Genomic DNA, 22,662 nt, shown 5'->3' on the forward strand with positions numbered 1-22,662 from the left:
GGCTGCTCTGTGTTGTGCTCTGGGGAGGCTCGAGTATGCCCCTTCCCACCTGTATTTCTTCAGGTCTGTAAGTAAGGCATCGCCCTTCTGTTTCAGCTGCTGCCCCTACAGGATTGGCATCGCCGTGCTGAGCACTCCCAGGAGATTTCTCTCACCAAGCCCCCAACCCTTTCCCACAGCTTAGACTACTCCATAATGATTTGTTGACAGATGAATATGTTGGCAAAGAAGTCAGGACATGTTTTCTAACACACGGGCAGTGGGGACATGTTGATCCGTGCCCATCCCTGAATTGCCTCACTCAGTCGTAACCTCCAGAAAGTGGCTTAAAAAGGGGTCACCTCTGTAACTGGAAGCAGCGTTGGTGGCAATCCGTGCTTGCTGGTGCATTTTTGGTCTGTAAATACAGTGGACGGCTGTTCAGGTGGTCTTCAGATGTGCTGAGCAAGCACAGCTCCCATTAAAGTCCATGGAAACACCCTATCTGTAGGATTTCACTGCTGTGTTGTGATCTGCATCTTCAGGGTCTGCGTGTTGAACTGGGCTTGCTGATTTAGTGCTTTAGCTAGGGCACAGGTGCAGTGGCCCCGTACGTGTAAGCACAATATATTTGCATTTCATCTCTCTGAATCAGCGTAATTCCCCTAACTACCCTCTTCAGTAAATTCCTAATTGCCAGCAATTTATGTCTTTACCTATTTATTGCAGCTTGCAAAGTTTGCAGTAAATTTGGCTTGTGATTTTTGTGTCTGTGCGTGTGCGGAGCAGTTAAATCATTTATGTTCTGAGGACTTTAAAGAAACATATGCCTTAAAATCAGCAAAGCACTTACTACTTTTGCATACACGGTGAAGTCTATTTTATTGCGTTACATTACTAAATAACCTTGGTTGTTATTCTTCAAGGTCTCAGTGCGTTGAGCTATTAACAGCTATGGAATGTATCTAAACTGCATTATGGCTGCATAACTACAAGCTAAGGGGTAATCGAAGATCTGTCAGGCTTAACGTAAGCATATGGACAGCTCTCCACTACTAGTATAGGAAAAAAACCACCACTTAATTTGGAATTTTTATGCAGAAGCCCCTAAGGATGCTTTTACCTAAATGATCTTCAACTTATACAATGCAAATAGAAACACCAGCGTGGGGGAATAAGGAACCAGAAGTTACTGTGCTGTAAAAGGGAGAAGGAGCACATGAATATTTAATGTGTGTATATATATAAAATTAGTACAGAGATAAACAATTTGATGAGTAATGATGCATATATTTAATTCATAGTTTTATGCATTTTTAAAGAAAACCTAAGTAGATGAAAGCTTAAGCTTAATTAAAACAGTAAAAGAAGCATTCAGGTTAGTTTATTCTCTGCTAAACATTGAAACACATATGACAACTTCTGAAAATTTCAGTTCCTGGAAGGGAGGGAGCAGACAAAGCTGTAAGATCTAACAGTGAAATTTCTCTGGACAGTGGGCTTTTCACGAAGTCTGCAAAATTTGTGGAAATACGATATATTGAACCTTTCAGCCATCGCCACTGGACATGCCTTCCATCACCCGAGCAGCATTAGTGCCAGAGCTGGGCCAGTTGTCAGGCATCCTGACACTGCAATACTGTTCTTTATGGCTGCGTATGGATGCTCTCACGTTGGGGTTATTAAGACCAGGAAGTGATTAATGTAAAGAGAAGTGTGTCACTGCACGGTGGAAAAGACATTTTTCTTCTTAGGTCCACTGTCAAGCAACTTTTCAGGCAGACTTGCACAGTTTAAGAAATTCAAATCCTGGTTTCCTATTGACTGAGAGGAATACCCGGAGAGGATCCTGAAAGAGGGAGCTGAATCAATTTCCAGCCCAGCTGTGGCTGACATATCCAGCAGTGGCTGGAGCCGAGCAGCAGCCACTGCCTGGTGGATGAGCTGAAAACATCTTCCAGGGGGTGGCGGAGCGGTGTGAATTGCTGCGTCCCTCCTACAGGTACAACCCTACGGGTTTACGTTGCAGCATCGCCTCCAGGCTGGAGTCAGGATTGGCACAGCCTTGTGCTGCCTGGTCTTCATCCATACAGACATGGCTTTTCTCCCAAGAACTTCCATAAGCCCTGGGGTTTTATATAAGCGTATACAAGTGGCATACAAAGTATGGGAGTGGAAGGAGCACAAGCTTATGTATACCACTGGGATATAGTATAGCAAGAGGTAATGTATATATCCGTAATAGAAGCTCAGTGCAAGAATTACTGGAAGAAGTTATTTTGCTGGAATCGAGATAGATCTTTGCCATAATGTGTTTACCAGCGACTTCTCTATTGTGATTTATTGAGAAGCTCTGTTATTGCTTTTAATTTTAAAAAGCCATCTATAACCTGTTCACGGGAATGAAACTCAAGAAAGCCATATGTTCAGGATATTGTTGTTAGTGTGTTATGTTTTATGCTTCTTCAGGATCCCTTAAATGATTTCTCTGGTGGTGTGTCTCTATTTTGTGGGTATTGCAGGTAGCTCTGGGTTCCAAGTAAATTAAATCTCGTGTTACTGCTACTTGTTCAGAAAAACAGCTGTTTAACTTCTGTCTTTATGGAAAAACCATCATGCAAGTACGTAATTTCTTTTGCTGAGACTTTCAGCATGGTTATTAATTGTTTTCCTGTACTCGTCTGAAATGGGTCGGTCTAGGAGAAGTAGGAAGAAGGCAGTGTGATGGTTAACAAGGTAATTGAGGAAGTCTGCACCATGTGTACTGGGCTGCGAGGAAGGAGGAACAAAGATGTTTGTGCTAGCAGCTGATAAGCTCCTGTGTTGTTACAGAGGACGTGTGCTAGTCGAGCCAGCCTTCTTTCTGCTCGGTCACAGGTAAATCATGGCACGGTACAAGCTGACTGCAGTATCAAAACCATATCAGAAGTGTCACATTTTCTTCATTTCACTGACATGCACTGAACGTACATGTCATGTTTTGCTTTGGTCTGTGCTTATTTGGACCGTTGCCCCATCACTGACACTGAGCAGACCTCCCTGGGTCAGGATCATTTCTCATTTATGGCAGAGCAGTTGAAGATTCCCTCCTAAGCTCCCCCTTGGCATTACGAAGGGTGTGTGTGCAGAACAAATATAAAAAAGACTTCATTTAAGGGTAATACTCTCCGCTTTGTGACTCTGAAAGCTATTCCTACATCACTGCCTTGCAGGTATGTGTGTGCTGTGCAATAAATCTGGAAATACGAGTACCTAGAGGAGTTGTGTCAGTGCTCCAGCAGCACCAACAACCCGTGCTTTGGGGAGAGGCTGTGCAGGCGAGCCCGGTGCCATGTGCAGCTCTGGAGCTGGGGCTGTGCATGCAGGAGCAGATGCTGGGGTTAAGCATTCACAGATACCCAGGACAGAAGAGAAGTTAGCTTAGCGTTCTATCAGCGTGGTCTTTCCTCGAGGAAACCCTAAATGTACAGATGTTGTTGGGCTGAAGTGCCACAGGAAATTATTGTGCACCTCTGCTTCTTTAAGTCGTTGTTGTGTTGTTTTTTTGTGTTTGTTTGGTTTTGCTTTTTTTTTTTTTAAATAGACGTATCTCAGGTTGTTAGGGAAGTGCATGCAGTACTTTGTATGTCAGCTGAAGCACTAATTGCCCAATGCCTTCATGCTGTAACAACCTGAATTATACTTCGTATCCCCCTTCACTTCTCTGGTTTCTGAGTGCCTTAGAAATCATGAGAGCTGGACTCAGTCAACGTGCAGGAGAGCAAGGAGAGCTCCTAAGCGCTGGGTTTCAGCCCATGAATTAACACGGCTACTGGGATAAGGGGACTATATCTTTCCACTCCTCTGAAGTGCTTAGCTCACTAGTTGTGTGCCATAAAATAAGCGGCAATAACAATAATCCATGTCTGACCGTTCAGAGGAGTGAATCCACCGTGCCTTCCAGCAGTTCACAGTCAGTAAATGGGATCATATAGTGCATATCATCTGCATTTAGTGTGACTGCCTGCTACAGAGAATATTGATTATTTTTCCGTATTATAATTCTGAGTTTATATCTTCATTTCTTTCCTAGCAGAGACTCACTCTCTTGGCCCAATGTGTTTCTCGATAAAGAGAAACCTGTGAAAAGTGCTGGCTGGAGCTGAGTGTGATCTGTCACAGTGCTCTGGGTGCAGGGTTGCTCATGTTTGTGCACCTGATGGATCGACACAAGCAGGTATTTCTGGCAGAAATCCTCTGGTCAGAGAACTGAGCTGCTGGTTTCTGCATGCCTTGCACTGCTTTTCCTATATGCTGGCCATAAGAACTCAAATAGTGTGGCCACTCCTAGATAACAAACAGCATTCTTTTCACCGAAAAGAAGTCTGAAATGCTCTTCAGATTCGTATATTAAAAGTCATAGGTTGTTTGCTCTACCTCCAGGTCACTGGGTACTGTTCATGTTGCATAAAAATTCAGGACTTTTCCACTTGCTACATGGAAGACTTTACTTAGCTATTTTAAGAGCTTCAAATTTAGTTCCAGGGAAAGGTAGAGAAGATATACCAGCTTTTGAGAGAGAGAGATGAAGAACCAAGGCTGGCTTTCTGCCTTTCATCTTGCTGTATTGTGTAACACCAATTGCACAGAGAAGCACTCTAATGCGGGGAGCTTGCTTTACTCCAGGCTGATGGGATCACGTATTGGCAGAACGGATGAAAAGTCACAAAAGGTGTGGAGCTGAGCTGATGCTTTGTAAAGATGCTAACAGTTTGTGCTGCGACACACACGTAGATGCAGGTGGGAACTATCCCAAACAGGGTGGTAACACCAGAGATGGTGTGGCATCGTTGTGATCCACTTACTACCTTAGTGTTTTGCTGGGTTTGGACGGTGATGTTTCTCTTTACCCTTGGTCTACTAAATCGCAGGATATTCTTACCCGCAAACATAGGTAACTTTGTTTTGCTGGTACTTTTTTAATTATTCACATGCAGCCTAGCCAGTTGAGCTCAAACGAAAGGAGATGCTTTATTCCAAAGCAGCGATGCATTAGAAGCATGTTGGCAGCATTTTATATTGCTCCAACACTTTGTGTTTAATGAGGAAAACACTTTAAGTGCACACATCCCGTTGTTGCAGAGAGGATGAAGATATCTGAGTAGACTCTGTTCACATTTATGATCATTCCAATCCTGTCCTTTTTGTTTAAGCAGCAATTTAAATTAGCATACAAATAAACATATAATACCTAGAGCTTTTACCGGAGTAGACACACACACAAATTATCAGAGGGAAGAAGAGACATTCAGTAAAATAAAATGAATATTAAGTGTAGCTGGAGTTTACTAAGATGCACACTCATTAAAAGCAATTGTTATTATGAACAGTTCCTGTTGATTTAAGAGCTTTAGAGTTCACCAGTTAACCAGGGAGTTCAGCTAACTTGTAGAAACAAGCGGCAAACATGTCGTAGCCTCTCCTGTGCAGGTTAAGGACATCCAAGCCAAGGGATGCTGCAGCTCATACTGAAGAAATCAGGTACATGCAGACTGGATCTGTCAAGGGGGAAAAGACATCTAAACAGATAAAACCAGAACCTCAGCTGAGGTCAGTTAACTCTCAGATGTTAATTTTCTCGCACCGAGAAGCTGGGCCTTGTTCTTCTGTGCCATTTTCCTTTCTGAAGAGATGACATTTGTGTAACTCTAAAACCCATCTACTGTTGTATAACTGTTGAGGTTCTGGTTCACTTTTTTTTTTTTTTGAGTATCCTGAGAAACCTTTATTCAGTATAAAAGTACTGCTCTGTGCAGATACAGGGCCTGACTCAGAGCTGCTGTAAGTCACATTAATTCCTTTGCTGAGGAGGGAATTATGGCCCAGCTGCAGCTCTGGCGTGTGCTCTTACCAGCCATTTTCCACGGGGAGAGGAGGGGATTTTGCTTACCGGGATGCAATTTGTGGAAAAAGTAAAATCCAAAGAAAGCCCAGTTGAGTTGACGTGGCTGATGGGAAGGGAATAACAGGAAAACCTGCTATTAAACAGGACAGGTACCTTCTACTCCCTTCCTCTTCTGTTCCTTTTTGTAGTGGAATGAAACAAGGCATTCCCAGGGACTGAAGGGCAGAGTAGAAATGATGAATGGGGAGAAAAAATGCAGGCCACTGCTCTCGTAGGGCAGCTGCATCAAACAAGCACGGCCTCAATGGGAAGACAAAGAGCCCCTGCCGGTTTCTACCATCTGTGAATCTGACCTCTATTACTTTCATACGATTTTTCCAATTTTCATGAAAGATTTTTCTTGTTTTCTTCAGTTTCCAGGAAACTGCCCAAGAGCATATTTTTATTGAATCTTCTGTAATTTCCTACCGAGGCAATACTTTCGGTGATAGATACCTATGGACTAGTTTCCCATCGTAAAAGCTGTTCTGGCTTGCTTGACTAACGTTTCATCTGAACAAATACTGTGAAGACATGCCTACTCTTCATCTAGACATCCTGTTGGTGGATAGAGAATCTTCCTTTTCCAGGCCACCCTCCACTGACATATTTTGTCTCTGAACATTTTCCCACTCTTCTGTTGATGGTTATTCAATGTGATCTCGCTTGCCTTTTCTCCTTGTTAGCTGCACAAAGCCAAATTCTGCCCATGAATTCAGGAAAAGCTTGCTTCATGTTAAATGAATTTCATGTAACGCATCTTACTGGGAAGCATTTAAACCATGGCATTGCTGAACTTTGCCTTTCTGAGTTTCTTTGTTAAAATGACACGTCATTCCTTTCCTTTAATGATACAGTAAGTAGTTTCGGCATATATTTCTACCCAAAAATGTTTGGTACCATTCTCTTTCTCCAGCATGTTTCTTTTCAGCCCTCATTAATCCCTTTATTAATGGGTGTTGTTTTAAGTGAGTGCCACATCACTCCAAAAGAGTACCCGTGTACCTGCATAGCTTTTTCTGGTCTTCTTTCCCTTTTAACTTATGCTGCAGCTGGCTTTGCTCTCTGAGTCCAAAAATCTAAAACCAGATCTTTTATTCTTGGTAGTCTGTTTAGAAATAAATCACTGATCTCTCTTCTTCTGAGTCAGGAAAGGGAATTTGGAATTGAAACTACAGGTAGGCAAAAGATGCTGCTGGCAATTGCAGCCTGCACATTCAGATACAAAGCATTTAAACTTTTCAGGGTGGAAATGATTTTCACCGTAATCAGACTGAACACTCAAATGAAAAAAAATAAAAGCTCAACCTTTTCATACTGGTCCTGTGAAATGAGGTGTGATCATATCCGTACCTCTGGAAGGGAAATGAGTGTGATTAATGAAGCAAATCATACATTTTAATGTGCATGATAAAACTGTTACTCCAAAGAGAAAACAATATCTTTAGCAATTCAAAATAATGTTATTTGCACCTTTTTTTTAATCTGCTTTTTCTTTTCATTGCCTTCAAATTCTGGTAGGCTGGCATTTATTGCCAAAACATTACTATTTCAAGTCTTTCCCTTTCTATTTGCCTTTCCATCTTCTGTACATATAACGTCCATTCTCTCTTCCTCCCAAGATGAAATACTTTTTATATTGTGTGTTTTTCTAAGTCTTTCTGCAGATAAATTAACCACATGAGGGATCTTTTCAGCAATCTTTCCCGTTGCTGCTCCGTGGAAGCTAATAGGAATGTACAAAGAGTAAAATATGTCTAAATGTTAGATCCATTAACTTACTGACCTTTAAAAAGGTTGGATGGCAAAGTGAATACTAGTATGGCTAGTAATTTGCAGTCATTGAAAACTAACTAAACATACTTAAGGAAATGCTGAGGATACATGTATGCGATACGTTTCAAATTCCACTGAAATTACTGGAAAACCACTGGTTTCAGCCAGCTTGTGGAAGAGGCTCATATACTCATAACCTTATTAAGGCCAGCTGATTTTTCCCGTGCTCCATTATTTCATGCTCAATTTGTGTCCTAAAACAGAGAGAGGTTGTAGTGTCATTCCCATTGGAGTTATTACAAATGTTTTTCTTTCTCATACATAAAATTTCAAGCACTTTTAAAAAAATGTTCCAGGGTTTTTGCTCCCCACTAATTCTACTGAAAGGCTGTTTGAAGACTTCACATTTTTAATGGTTAGAAACCTTTTGATTTTTAGGTTGCATTTATTCATAATTGGTCAACTGTACTGAATTGCCTTCATGTATGTTTTTCTTTCATGTAAAGCTTCATGCTTACTCTTGTAGTGTAAGTTACCAGATCATCCCCATTCATCCTATGGTCAGATGCGTCTTCCTCAGGCCTGGCGTGCTAGAAACAGGACAGGTAACAGGCATCATCAGTGAGCTCTCTGCGATCACTGGGTTGTGATGCTGTGAAATTGTTGACGGGCCATGCACCGGTACGTAGAACTTCCCTGCTTTCTACAGATAATTTTCTCCGTATGTAAGGTTATTTGTGTCCCCAAAACCAAGGAGAGCAGCAGCTCATTTCAGGCCTATTCCTTTGCAGGGAATTGCAATGGTCAGTGCAAAACAAATGAGTTCAGAATCCCGGGAAGTATTTTGAATTTGATATACAATATTCTGATACTCAGAAAGGTGAAGTGTCATGAGGCACTGGAGAGTTAACTGCAATATTTTGCAGCCCTCTTACTTTCTAACAGGTAAATGTGGGAATGGAAGGCTCTTACTGCATGCCGTGTTTCTACATCCTGTGCTTCTCCATGCCCAGCTGCCTCCTGTTGCCCTATGGAGAGCTTGATGGTGTTGGCCGGCCCCTGCTCGCTGGAAGGACTGTGCCATTTCTTCTCCCAGTATGGGCAAAGCATTCGGATTTTGTGCACCCTATACATATCCATGTGTGTGGGTATACATTGCATAGGCTGCTAGAGGAGTGGCACTGGCAGTGAAGCAGAACCAGACCGAGGTCCTTCACCTGGGAGTGAAGCTCAGTGTGCTCATGCCATGTCCGAATGTGATTTTCCATTGGGAACACGCTCTCCTGTGTCTGCACCCCTTGCATTGCTTCTCCTCGAAGCATCTTCGCTTCCAGTATGACCTTTGCGCTAGTGGCCATGCCTCAGTGCATCTTTTCAGCCTGTGAAATGCCAGAGTTGAGCACGTTTTGTATAGGAATTCCTGTATCATGGAGCCTGCAGTCTGCTTTGCTGGTGTGAACATGCTACGTGAGTTACTGGGTGGTCTGCAGTGGCTCCTACACCTTTTCCTAGCAGATTGTAACTCATTCAGAACTCATCTCTTTTGTGTTAGGAGTTTGTTTGGAACAAATATGCAGGAAATCTTTGTGTTAAAAGCTGTCAAGGCATCTCAGTGGTGTAACACAAGCGAAATAATGTGTTTTTAAAATTATTTTGATTTCATGAGCAACCTCATTCCACTTTGACATGTTGTGGGAATCTGTCATTCACACACATCTGTAACGTAACCAATACTCAATATTAGGATAACAACTATGCAATACTAGATGGCTGCACATACCGGGGACTGTCATTACCAGGTATCTGTGATGTATTTGTATCAATGCATAAGGAACACTGCATGTGATTTTTTTTTACATTGAGAGTAGACTCGTTGATTTGAGAATGGCTTTTTGTAAAGGAAGACTGTTAATTCAGTGAGTAAAGTAGCTGGAATCTGTCCCTTTACAAATCAAATATATTCCTGTTTTGTTAGGTGTAACTGGAGTTTCTTTGAATCGTTAAGTTACATTTTTTCACGCCCAGACTATGCAATATGAATCCCAATTTTCACAGTCCTTCTGTCTGTTCAGATTTGATTTTGAATCAGAATTTTCTTAGTCTTTCTCTATAGCATGTGCTGATTTGAATGATAAAAAAGCCTTCTCTAGTATATATCCTGGATGAAGTAACAATTCCTAGGTCAATCCAGAAGTAGATCAAAACCTGTGCGGTTTATCCAAATTCAGAATGTCAATGCAGGCTTCTGTAGATCGATCTGATGAATGAATATTCCTCAATTGTGTTCACCATCTCTTTTATCAAAGCTCTACTGCTTATTTTGTATTGTTGGATCTCTCTTATATTTTCATGCCAGCTGTAAGTACATTTTCTCAAGTTTTTTCTCTGCCAGGTTTGGCTGTTACATTGAATGTGATCAGATTATTTTGTGATATGCAGAAGATTAGTCATTTAAGACTGAATTGGTAACTGATTGCAAAAGTTCTTCCTGTGAACCATTCATCTTGTGAGAAAGAATAGATCTAAAGGAGTGTCTTTATGTTTAGAGACTGTTCCAACTTCTATCTGTTTAATTTCTAAGCTAGGCTGCTTCTCCAGAATTTACCAAATTAACATCAGTGCTTCAAAGTAACAATAGGAGTTGCTTTTCTAATTACACTTTTATTGCTTAAATACGTGTTTAAACAAAGGCAGTAGTTCGCAGATAATAGGCAAGTACCTTGTTTCAGTTAGGAATAAGTCAAAATACTCCATAACATCGTCCTAATTCGTACAGCTTGTACAGTTTGTTCATCTCCCTGTGAAAGACGCCATCTCAGCCGACTGTAGTCATCTACAAGTTGCTCTCTCTGTGGCCTCTGGAGAGATAAAGAGTTATTTTTGGACTGGTGATTCATCTCATCCAAAAATAGTTTAGATAAATCAGTAGTGCAATATAGACCCAGAACCTGTAGCTGACTAAAGTCGGGCGAGGCATAGCTCACCTTTGACACGTGATGCTGTGGGTGTTCTCTTACGCGTTTATGAAGATGAAGGATTTGCTTAAAATGACACGTAAGAAGGATCAAGGCCGTGTTCTGTTTCATCTGCGTTCTGAAGTGATCAACATGCATCTAAAATGATGCTCGTGCTTCCAGGGCACCATGCTGTGTGCCTTGGGAAGCGTGCAGCAGTAACAGCGTCAGAGAGACTCCTCCACTTGACACGGGTCGCACTGCGAGGATGGCAAAGGCTGGAGGCCCTGCTTGCAGATGAGGTTATTGAAGAGGAGGAAAATGAGGTTTAATATACTGGAAGGGAAAAAGGAGGCGCTGAAGCAGGTAAATGATAAGCAGGAAGAAAATGAGTCAGTGAGTGCTTAGCAGAAATGAGCAATTGAGAACTCTTAGGAGTGCCAAGGAACCAGGAGGAAGAAAGGTTTGGAGAGTGGGGTTTGGAGAACAAGTTCTCATCTTATTGTCATCTCACAAGTGTTCACTCTGCAGTACTTTTCATTATAATGTGTGTCTTCCGTAATCCACTTCAGTGTGTGTAATTTGTGTCGGGGGAGTCAGCTGCTCTTATCCTTTTCACTGTGAGACTGGTGCTGCATCCAGCCCCGTACCTTGAATCAGCCAGGCTACCTTCATTCATAACGCTTTGGCTTTCTCCCTAATAATAACAGTGTTCTCGAGCTGATTCAGATTCATATCTGGACAGTTTATCTTCAGATCCCAAGACTGTTTTAAAACATTATCTTAATACTAACTCCTGTTAGTGGTTAACTGAGTGGGCCTGGTTTTTATTCAATATCCCAATGATCTCAATCCCAATAGATATATTCTCTCTCTTTTTTTTTTAAACTGCACCTTTTCTAATAAATGCACGGTCAAAAGAAAATGTGCTAATACTCTGAACAAAGCAAGCTTTGATTTCATGCTTTAGCAAATCAGTCAAATTTTATCATTGTCACTCATTGGTGCTTCCACAAACACAACCTGTAGCAGCCTTTTTTCCTTTGGAAAGCTTTGGAATGCTTTGGAATGCTTAACTCCCTCACAAAATACCAAATTCTCATTGATCAAAGCAAGAAAGAGGCAAATTCATCTGTATCCATGACAAACAGATTTAGGATGCTATATTTGGGTCCCTTTAAAGTAAATAATCTCTATAAAAGATCTCTCTGACTTTGGTTTTAACTGGATTTCCAATATAAATTTTCCCCATGTCATAGAAATCTCAGAATAAAGGCAAGTATATAAATATATAGTAAGTATGTAAATACTTACATATTTCCCCAAACTCACAGGATGTTTATTGAATAGCCGTGACCTGCCAGGGGGAAAAAAATGACAGTGAGGGATCTCATCCGACTTGGTAGTAGAAGATTGGGAATCCCAGCACCCATTGCACCAATCCATTGGCATTAGCACACAGCACTGCAGTCCATGCGTAACATAAATTCACAGGTATTGCTCCCTGAAAGTTAGGCAGAAGGTTTAGGACTGAAAATTTGGCTGTTTATGTCTTTACTCGGGTTGCCAGGAGTGGGGGACGTGGGCACAGGTGGCACTAAATATGTGTGATCACATGTATTTGGATTGCCATGGTAGTACAGGATCTTAAAATCTTAAAATGTCTCAGCTAAAAATAGCAAGATGGTAACAGCATAAATAAGTTATTAATATTCCTCCGTCTTTAATATCTAGAAAAAGATAAATAAGTAACGGACACGGCAAAAGAGGCGTGGTCCAAAGTCACTCAGGGTCAGCCGAAAACCGGCTATGAGCATCAGTGGGATTTGCACTTGGGAGGATCCGAGAAACAGCGAATGGTCAAACTCAGAACTTCAAAAAGCCAACTACTTCTCCAAGAATCTGCTCCAGCCCCTTTCAAGTGCCAACTTTTTCCCAAAAGTGCATTTAAAGAGTGTGGAGGGCCAGGCAGGGAAGAAAGAGAGCTCACAACAGAAAGCTTTCTCGTAAATGCAGAATGTACCCAGAGGATATTAGAAGACTTTTGAGTAAACTGCATGATTGTACCCTGGCTGAAAAACACAAGAGCCTGTAATTATGCTGTGTTGTATTTATTCACTGGTGAATTCTTTTAGCTCTTTTTCCCCCCATAGGATATTCTTTATTTACAGGTCATGTGTTTGGGGTGTACTTCATTTTTAATACCATACATAATTTTGTTTTGGAACCAAAATATTTATTAGAACAGTATAGCATATAAAAGCCACCTTTTTGCCTTTGTGCAGCTAAAATAAATAACATATATAATACATATCCATCTCAGCACTGAATATATTAAGGCACATGCACAGCACTGTACTTTTCAACATCCAGCTCTATGATTTAACTCTGCTCTGTACTATTTTTTTATTAAATCAGACAGGTTGGTGATCTATTTTGCTGTGGATAAGGATGTAAGCAGTCCCCAGTACTCTTCATTCTCTGCACACCCTCTGTTCTTTAAGATATTTATTGAAATGGTTGGTGAGGTGCAACAAGCCAGACATAATATTCCCCTTGCCTTTGTGCGACTACACTGTAATGAAGAATTAATAACAGATTCCTGAAGAATATTAATCATACTTTCACAAGCCAGTGGGGAACAATTTAAGTGCAGGAAAATTAATGCAACAGTCCAACTCGTAGGCCTGTGCAGAAAGTCTGAAAAAATGGGCATTGCCTGAAGAGCTTTCCTTCATCTGCGGTGCGGCGAGGTGTTTGAACACCGCAGCGCTCAGACCACAGCCCACAGCAGATCGGGGTTTCTCATGCCTCTGTCCCTTTTTCCAGCAATCCTGTGCCTTCTGCGTCGCTACTCACCATAAAGCCCTCTCCTCATGGGATGGAGAAGAGCTAAATGGAAAACATTCGTCCCCTCCTGTAAGGATATTCCCAGTTGGGACAAAATGGGATTTGACAGTCTTCATAAATTATGCTGGAGGAAAACCATGGGGTCAATGAAACCTGTTGTCTTTGAGATTTTCCAGATATTTCATTACAAACTTCATTCTTTTTTCATTCTGTATTTAACTTCTTTGGAAATAGATATTCAATTAAATTTCAAAGTGAAAAGTCATTTTAAACAAACCTCCCATTGAGGTTTGTCATCCCCAAGATGTCAAATGAGACATTCTGGTCATTGCTAAATGTTTTCCAACATTTTACCAAGGTCTGGAGTTTCTCAGTTCACAGGAGTAGTTTCAGTTTTGACAAATGGGTGTTTTCCAGGAGAAAAAAATAACTCTGTCAGAGACAGTCTGATTAGCCAGAGGGCAAAGATCCCAACAAGGCTTTACCATACCATGTTTTCTTGACATGATAAATCTGTGATAACCCTGCAGTAGTTAGTGCCCTCCGTTTTTGCAAAACACAGGGTCAGAAGTTGACCCCACCAAACATCTTTAACGAAAAATGATAATGATCTGAGTATAATCTGTAAAAGAATTAATTTTTCAGAATCTCTTAAAGTATTACACAAAGGGGAATAGCGTTAGAAGAATCGTATTAATTAGACACAGTGTTACAATGGAAAAGGTTTATGAAGGAGACGACTGTTTCACTGCAGGCTTGTTTTTTTAATCAGGATAAACATACTGCATTGGGAAGAGCTGTACATTTTTAGTAAGCTTGCTGTTGAAGAACTTCAGCAAATGAAGGCTGAATCCTGGTCCCACAGTTCAGCACAGAAATGACTGACTTGTGGGAACAAGGGGTTGGGGGAGCTCCTTGTGACTGCGGTAATTATATGTGGGAAAAATCTCCCTGTCCTACCCCAGTTAGGGGGTTGTTGCTGTTTTCATGGATATGCTGAATAGAAAAGGAAGAGTGGGGTGGGAAGACCTGCATTAAGCCAACTGAACCTGGCAATGATTGTGATTGTGCTTCTTTTTTTTTTTTTTTTTTCCTTTTCTCTCTATTCTGAGTTCTGTGACCACAAAATATGGACCCAGAGTAGTCAGCATCCCCAGTCAGCCAGCTGAGAGGGCCCCCCCTGGCCCACCTGGTAATAAAGGTGGCAGAGGGAGCAAATATCCTTGGATAAAGTGACTGCTGCTCACTTAGAGGGAAAATGTGTTTTCCCCAAAGAGCTGATGCTGGATATGTTTATCCTGCAGCACATTCACTGCATATCTGATCTGGACACATGCAAAGGAAGTCTGCATTGTGTTCACACTCACCCTGACCAACCTGTTCACGACACAGGTAGTTTAGGCACTGTGTATATGCCTCTTTTGTCTCACTGGGGTGGTAGAAACACCCAAATAATACAGTTTCCAGAGACCCCAGAATCTGTAGGATTGCTCTGACTCCTGGTTACATGTAGGGATGATGACGTGAGGCTGTTATATCCCATTGTCTTTTCCCTTGATTCACCTATCTAGACAAACATGACACTGCTCCCCAGATTTAAATCTCTAGAGATTACACAAGAGATGGAAAGGGCTCTTTTTGGTCTTCTTGCCCTTGCTTTAGGGCAGGTGCATCAGCAGCTGGAAGAGTTCAAATATTTCTTCTAAATCTGCATTCTGGATATGGATTTTAGATCTTTCAGGCAAAGGAGGAATGACTTTGCATGTTGAAAGTAGTAATCAACATGCACAGTGGCTAAATTCAAGCTCTGATGTAAGCGCTACACAAAATCCCAATCAGCTCCTACCAGAATTTCATAAGGGCACGCAAGGATCACCGTGATTAAAACAGTGGTCTACTGAGCCTACTTTCCAACTGCTGCTTATTGTATTAATTCAAAGTTTTCTCTTATTGGAAAATTAAGTAGCAGGTGTAGTTTTAATGAACTGTAGCAGACTGGGTTTAGTGGTGTGGTAAATAGATTGTGATATTCATTTCCAATTAAAGTTCTTTTGCAAAGATCAATGAAGCACATTCTTATAAATTGAATCACAGTAAACTAATAAACAAATTTCTTTCAGCCTGCTGATGGCAAATTCCTATTTCCTTAACATGTTAGATCACATCATGGTATTAATTATATGATGCATGAGCAACAAAGAAGCAATCATTTATTTAGCAGTAGTTTTATATTTATTTTTACCTTGGAATTAGCTTTACAGATAATTACATACCTATAGGCAAGGAACATTAAGCAGTAGAAAATGGAAATTTGAAGTGAGTATTTTTATTGCTTGACTTCTGTCTGTCATCCATAAGATTTAAAAAATCTTGTTAAAGAATGTGCTGCATTATTTGTTTTGCTGATTAAAAGGGCCAGTACATAAGGAAGGGTGCACTGTAACCTTTAAACTCAATTAGTATATGATACATTCGCATCAGGAGTGACAGCATTCATGAATAATAGAGCAAAGGCTTCATTCTGCATCTGTAAACACACTGCTGTAGTCATTTAAAAATTAAGATATTAACTTACCAATTTTAAATGTCAGCAGTATGTTCTTAGCATATAGTAATGGTGTGACAGTTTATTGGGATCCTGCTCTCATTATATAAGAATACATTTCAGTGCTGAAAAGAGCCCTGATCATTGATTGAGGTCCCTGAGGGGATACCAGCACATAGACTAGGCTAATAAAAACGATAAAATAAAGCTCTCACAGTATAATAATGTCATTTCTTGAGATGCTGTCACTATTATAGGCATGTCAGGTGCCTCTCAGAATGGATTGAACATCCCCAGAAGCAGCTTTTTGAGGCTCCCACTACGCGAGGTTACATCAGCTAAGCTCGGGTCGGGCAGGCCAAGCTGCCTCCCATCACATTTGGGGATCGTGGAGAGAGAGCCACATTGCTGGAGGCTGTGCGGAGCCCCGAGGTTACCCTTCGATGGCTGGTCCTCTGGAGAGGCCCCTCTCCCCCCCTCCAGCTGCAGAGAGGAGACGGAAGCTCATTTTGTGAATGTCTTCTCTGTAAGTAACAGTAATTGGGGAATCTTTTTCTGAACAGATAGTTTTAAGTCTGGACATACTCATCTTCTGTCGTCTTCACGGCACTAATGCACTCACAACTTCTTTTCCTTTCGCTTAAGAGCTGCTGCTTTATTTAATTGGGGGATCTTACTTTATTCTGATCATTCTGGCTGCTCTTAATCTCAGGTAAAGTTTATTGCTAATGGTTGACCCCTTCCAGTTGGCAGTATTGAAATGTATCCTGTAAGGTCTCCCCAGCTTCCCTGGAGCTACCTAGGAGTTTGCAAGTGGAAAGCCACTGTTTCCTGACCAACTGTGGAGAATTCCACTTGTGAAAAGAAGAAAACCTCACATTTGCCTTTGTCTTATTTTTAATGCAAAACATGTCTTGGAAAATTTTGCAGTCGGCCAAAAATCTCTCTCAGGCTTAAATGTAGTCATTGTACAAGTACAGGCTACCTGGAAACCCAGCATTTATTTTCCTTACGAGACCGAAGCAGGAGATAAGAGGGAAAGATTTAGGTCATGTAAAAAGGAAAATAAAGTGGCTGGTGACTTCATGTGGCTTACTTGCACATTGCCATCTCTGTGCTGCCCTTGTCCTTGGCTTCCTTGTGTTTCTCATGTTTGCCTCAGAGGTGAACTGTAAGGCGCAATCACAGCCAATTTCTGGCTCTTCATCCTCCGGCAGATAGCTGCTATTCTCTGGCGATAACATATTTTCTGTTCTTCTTAGTGATCTTTTCACAAAAGCCTCCATAAAAGTGATTATTCTGTTTCGGTCGTGGCGTTAGGCTTGTCAAGGGGAGCAGGAGGAAAGAGCAGAAATCTGGCCATGGCTGTAAATCACAGGGCATGGAGCAGAAGGGTGAGGCAAAACGTCGTCCTTCTGCGTGTGGACCGGAGACTCTCTGAGGTCAAGAAGACCTGAAGTTGTCATTCTTCAAACCAACCAACCAAAAAAAAAAAAAAGCGCTATCTTAATGCTGTGGATATCTGAAATGCCTGGTCCTTTCAGCTCTTTGTGTGGCACCAGAGATTGCTCGAGATGTTAGGTTCACCCACGAGTCTGCTGGGAGCATGCCTCTGGTGCAGCTGTGCCTCGTAACTTGATATTGCCCAGTAAGTTTAATGAACAAATATGAATTAGTTGTGCCACTTCGGTACTTGTCTCGGACAAGGGAAGTGCTAATGTTAATCAAATATCAGCTGAAGGTATTTTAGCCAGTGGGAAGCATCTTTCCCTCTCCTTCAATCCGAGTTATTCTATTAAGCTAATAAGTTTGGCAACAGAAGGAAAGTAACCACTGCGAGAACGTACCAGACTTGAGATGGGAGGAAAATTAATCTGCAGCTTAATAGACTGAGAAATACTTATTGTAGTGCAAAATAAGGTTTGCAATATGATGAATTACTTGTGTTGTGTGAAACAGGATGCAAGAGGGAAAGTTTAAACAGTTTTCCTGAGAGAGCAGAGTTGGACTTGGTTTCATTATCCAGGGTCCGTCCTTCACAGAGAGCACTGACATTTGTGTAACTGTTAATTGCAGTGAGTTTGAAGGCAAATAGGTTTGAAGGCAAATTTAGCTGACTGGATTGTGGATTTTCTTAAATAAAACCATGTAGAAAGTCCATGTATACATAAAGCCAAATAGTTAAGGGATTTATGTAATGTGTACACTTGTTTATGTACATAGTCACCTCAAATTTGTGTGGGAGTAGGAATTTGCTTATTTTTTTGCAGAGGTCTGTTTGGATTTCCTACCAGCTTCACTACAGCAGACCAACAGGAAAAATCTTGGCTGCAATAAAGTCAGTGTTGGTATTCCCACCCACTTAATACAACGAGGGTTTATGCCTAGGTCATTAGGAGAGAGTGTAAGACAAATTCCTATATTAATATATTTTCTTCTCAGATTTTGCAAATAAAGATCAGAGATGCATGGTGGCAAAAATACTGTTTATTAATTGGTACTGGAAACACCAATTTGTTTTTGTGTGTGAAATAATTATTTTTGGTTCATAAAAGCTCAGAATTATTAGCATAGGACGCCAGTCTACACAGCATGAGAGCTGTAGTGTAGGTAGGAGAACACCGCACGTAGTCTCTCTGAAAGTAGGGCACCTCTTGGTAAATCTTTCTTACTGTGATCTGTATCAACAGAACCACAAGTTTTCTTACATGCTCCCAGCCCTCCCCAAACCATTTTTTGCAATCATCTTCATTACATTCCTATATTCCAGCATTTCAAAGTTAAGCATTTTATCTCTGGCCTGAATTGGCAAGGTATCCGAGGCACTCATGAGTAAAACGGAGATGGAGATGTTGGATGTGCTAAAAGCTTAGGGAGGTACAAATCAGCTGGACAGACTCACGAAAGCAAAATCCATTGTGGGCCATTAAATATAACCAGAGTGCCCCGAATCAGGAAAGCTGCAGATTGCTGATGGCTGGGCAGCTCTTCTGAGGAAATATCACTGCATTCCTGCCCTCTTAATGGACCTTTGGCCCGAGCTATATGGATTTTCTTATATTCTTAGGTTTTTATCTACTATACTATTCAGATCCCTGCCTAAAATCCACTTCTTCAGGAGATTTTTTCTTCCTTCTTTTCATGTTCTGCTTGTCATCTGTGGCCTTCGGAGGGGTATTGTTATGTTGTATAGCTCTAAAACCTGATGTAACACTGATGTAAATGCATTTTTAATTATTAAAAGTAGTTCAAGGTATCCGATAAGCTGGGGAATAGCTGCTGAAATGGAAATGCCATCTGGAGATCTGTTTATAAGTTTAGGCTTATCTATTCTCTTGGGTGATTTGAGTGATTCCCCCTTACACAGAAGCCGAGGACTTCGATCACCAGGTAATGATGTGGTTAACAGAAGATTGGATTTCCCGCAAGAAGCAATTACCTTGATTGATAAGAAAATTTGAGAAAATTCGTTCAAGACTTAATGAGATTGACAAGGTCACGGTTGAGCCAGGCATCCACCTTGAATAGATAAGGTTATATGTTTAGAAGAAGTAATCCAACGACAATAAGCCCCTCAAAAAAAAATGGATCATTTTTATCTACGCTGAGATGATGAATGAAAACATTAGACTTCTGCCTGTGACAGAGAGTCTGGGGTGTGAAGATCAGGAGAGATTCTTCACAGTCATTTATAGCACTAGTATTGCTGCCGTCCCATTTTTTTATACCATTAGAAAGAATATAAAAATGACTTTCAGAATCTTTGTGGCCTCAAAAATCATCCCAGACCTTTATCTTACAACTCTGTGAGGTGTTTTGTCTGTCAAGAAAACTGGAGGTCATAAGAGAAGGGATATCATTCCTGATTACGTGTTCACCTCCTGGTATCTGCAGCGGGGTCCCTCAGGGCTGTCAGCAAAGCCAAAAACACTTTTTAAATTCATGAATCCTGGACTGGTTCTTAGCCCGGGTTGAAGAAAAATGTATTGCCAAGATAATTAAATAAGACATTAAAAGGGGATAGAAATAGATGAACAAAGGATATGATTTATTGTTTCAAACATGCTAGGAGTCATTTATGGAAAATACATTTGCACATGTGTAGTTTCTCTCTTGAAGTGATGCAGAGGATTTTGCTCTTTGGTTTTCTTTAGCAAGTGAGATGAAATGAAGATGGCCAGTTGAAATGGGAACTAATACTTTTCAGTGTACTTTAAATATGAGAATTCATAAGACAGCAGGTGAAAACTAAAACCTACACTTCGGTACTTATCTTAGATCTGTGTACATGGTACCCTTCTGCCCACTTTTTCTTGATGAGCTGCTAATTACTGGAACCAACTAATTGAGGAATTTCTGCCTATATCTCATCCTAACACCTGGATGGTTTTAGCTATTTTTTAATATTTACTTGTGCGTAGCAATTCAAACACACCATAGCCTTCTAACTGCATGTAGCTTCACCCTTAGAAGCAGGCTGGCATGGGAACCTCTGAAAAGGCAGAAAAGTTTGTTCTGTTTTTATTACGCACACATATCCTTACACACAGTATACCCAAAAGAGGCTCTTCAAACTTATTTTGGAAGAGTTGTATCGTTCTGTGTTGGAAATGTGTGTTCTCAAGAGCTTATGTTTGCTTATATTGTATTTTTAAAGAGTTTGCATGTAGCAGGATTGAGTACACAAAAGGGAAATTAATTGCAAATAGCATAGGAAATAGTTGGATATGTGCAGTATGTAATTTTTTTTGGACTATAAGTACTTCTCTGTACACTGCATTCAGTTTTCGCTTTATGGATCACCCCAGAATGAATGCAAGGCAGGTGAACGTGTTCACTTTTCTGTCGGCTTCATAAACGCGGCCGCAGAAACCTGCAGCCCCTGATCCCCAGCAGGAAGGCTCATCCTACTTTCACTGAGCCAATGCCAAATAACTGCCCCTTAATTCTCTATTCATTTCACTGCTTTTACAATTACATAGAGTAAAAAGTATTCTCTGCTCACCACAGCAGGATTTCTGAATCGTTTCCACAGAACCCCATTACGCTTTTACCGAACACTTTTGATTTCATCTCTAATAAATTCTGCGGAAATCTCCGAAAAAGCTTAAACTACACCTTTGATGAGGCAGTGGTTCTATTTTCAGGTTTCAATAAATAAAGTATTGAAAGTACTTATATTTTACAGAATTTGTTTATATTGTTATCCACAACCCTGCATGAAAACACACTTAAAATGCTAATAGATCATCCTCCTCTTAGTTTGGAGGGATCCTACTACACTCTTAATGTTATTAGAAAGATTAAATTTTGAGTAGTTCTGCAGTCAGTGGACAAAATTTAACCTAATTTAACAGCTTTAATGCTGAGACATAAGACATAATGCAGACACAAAAATTAAAAAGACGTGGAATTGCTTCTTGTGATGTAAATAGTCCTTTTTTAACATTTGCGTCTTGGTTTTGCATTTCTAATGGAAAGATTTCTTCAGCAATAAGAATGAAGCGATGTCCTCAGTGACAGATAAGTTACTTTGGCAGAAGGACGTTTTCAAAAGGAGACTCAATGAGAGGAGTGTGTTGAGTTGATGCACTCATGAGAGTGCATGATGAGAGAAGGCACTGTGCTCACAGGGCAGTTGGCCAGGCTTCCCAGGGGGTGCCGAAACTTCTTTCTCACCTTCATGGCCCTATGATTCCGCCTCTTGTTGGGGTTGTGACTGTCGGCATCATTTTTCTTCCTTGCCAGTTTGTGGAAATTGTACTTCCTTTTCTTGGCCACGATCCTGTTCTAGTCATCTTGCTTGTGAAATCTAGCAAATTTCCTTCTCTGTTTCCTCTGTATGAAAAGTCCTTAATTATAGATAGTTACAGACGCAGAAACCTTACTGAGATATCATATATCAACATTTTCATCCCTTAGGATTTGATTTTTCAGCCTCAGGCAGCTTAAAACAAAACATTTCTTTCAGTTCTTAATTGGAAAGGAGGGTATTCAAGTCCTCCAAGAAGCGTTCCTTTGCTGTTGGCTCTTCTGTTGTGGCTGTGGTTTCTTCTTATTTCTTGTTGTTAGTCTTTGGTGTTGAAGTTGCCTAGGATTTTAGGTAAGCAACTTCAAACTGGGACATGTGCATAACCACCGAGTGCTTTCTTCCTCAAGTCTAGAGGCACTTTGCAGAGGTGATTCATTTCTGTGCAGTGGGGGGTTCCGATTCCTGATGCATTCATTAGAGAGAGCGTCTGGGAAAAAAAAGTTCAGACAAGAGCAAGTCAATTTGTCTCCTTTATTAACGGCAAAATCATGAATCTCCTAGAGCTGGAGATCTGCCAGTTGCCCAACCCATCAGCCTTGGATCAATGCCATGCTGAACCTATGCACTCTGAGGAAAGCTTCATTGCTTTCCTAGGGTGTGGAGACACTAATTTGGTATTGTTCCTCTGATTGTATGGCCTCTCCGCAAAAGAGGAAAATGGATCAGGTCAATGATTGATGTGTAGTAGATCTCCGGAACTTTGCCACCTAGTTATTCAGCTTCATGGGATGCAATGACATAAATCAAGAGGTAGGTTGCATGCCAGTGAGTGGATACGTTCTGAAGAGAAGAAAGAGTGGCAGACTGTCAGGGAAGGAATTAA

The 22,662-nt window shown here is 40.9% G+C and overlaps 1 protein-coding gene across 4 annotated transcripts in view; it reads left to right on the forward strand.

The window, feature by feature from the left end:
• Positions 1-22,662, forward strand: part of SPAG16 (sperm associated antigen 16) — a 388,703-nt gene that overhangs the window by 339,222 nt on the left and 26,819 nt on the right. The window contains exon 18 of one of the 4 annotated variants that reach the window (XR_013953856.1): positions 97-21,613. The exons of the other annotated variants lie outside the window; for them this stretch is intronic. The gene's annotated coding sequence lies outside the window, so the exon portion shown is untranslated. Of the gene's footprint in view, positions 1-96; positions 21,614-22,662 lie in introns of those variants that run through there. 4 annotated transcript variants of the gene reach the window in all.

Source organism: Anser brachyrhynchus, assembly GCF_964034855.1.
Source record: "Anser brachyrhynchus genome assembly, chromosome: 7".
NCBI classification, from domain to species: domain Eukaryota; kingdom Metazoa; phylum Chordata; class Aves; order Anseriformes; family Anatidae; genus Anser; species Anser brachyrhynchus.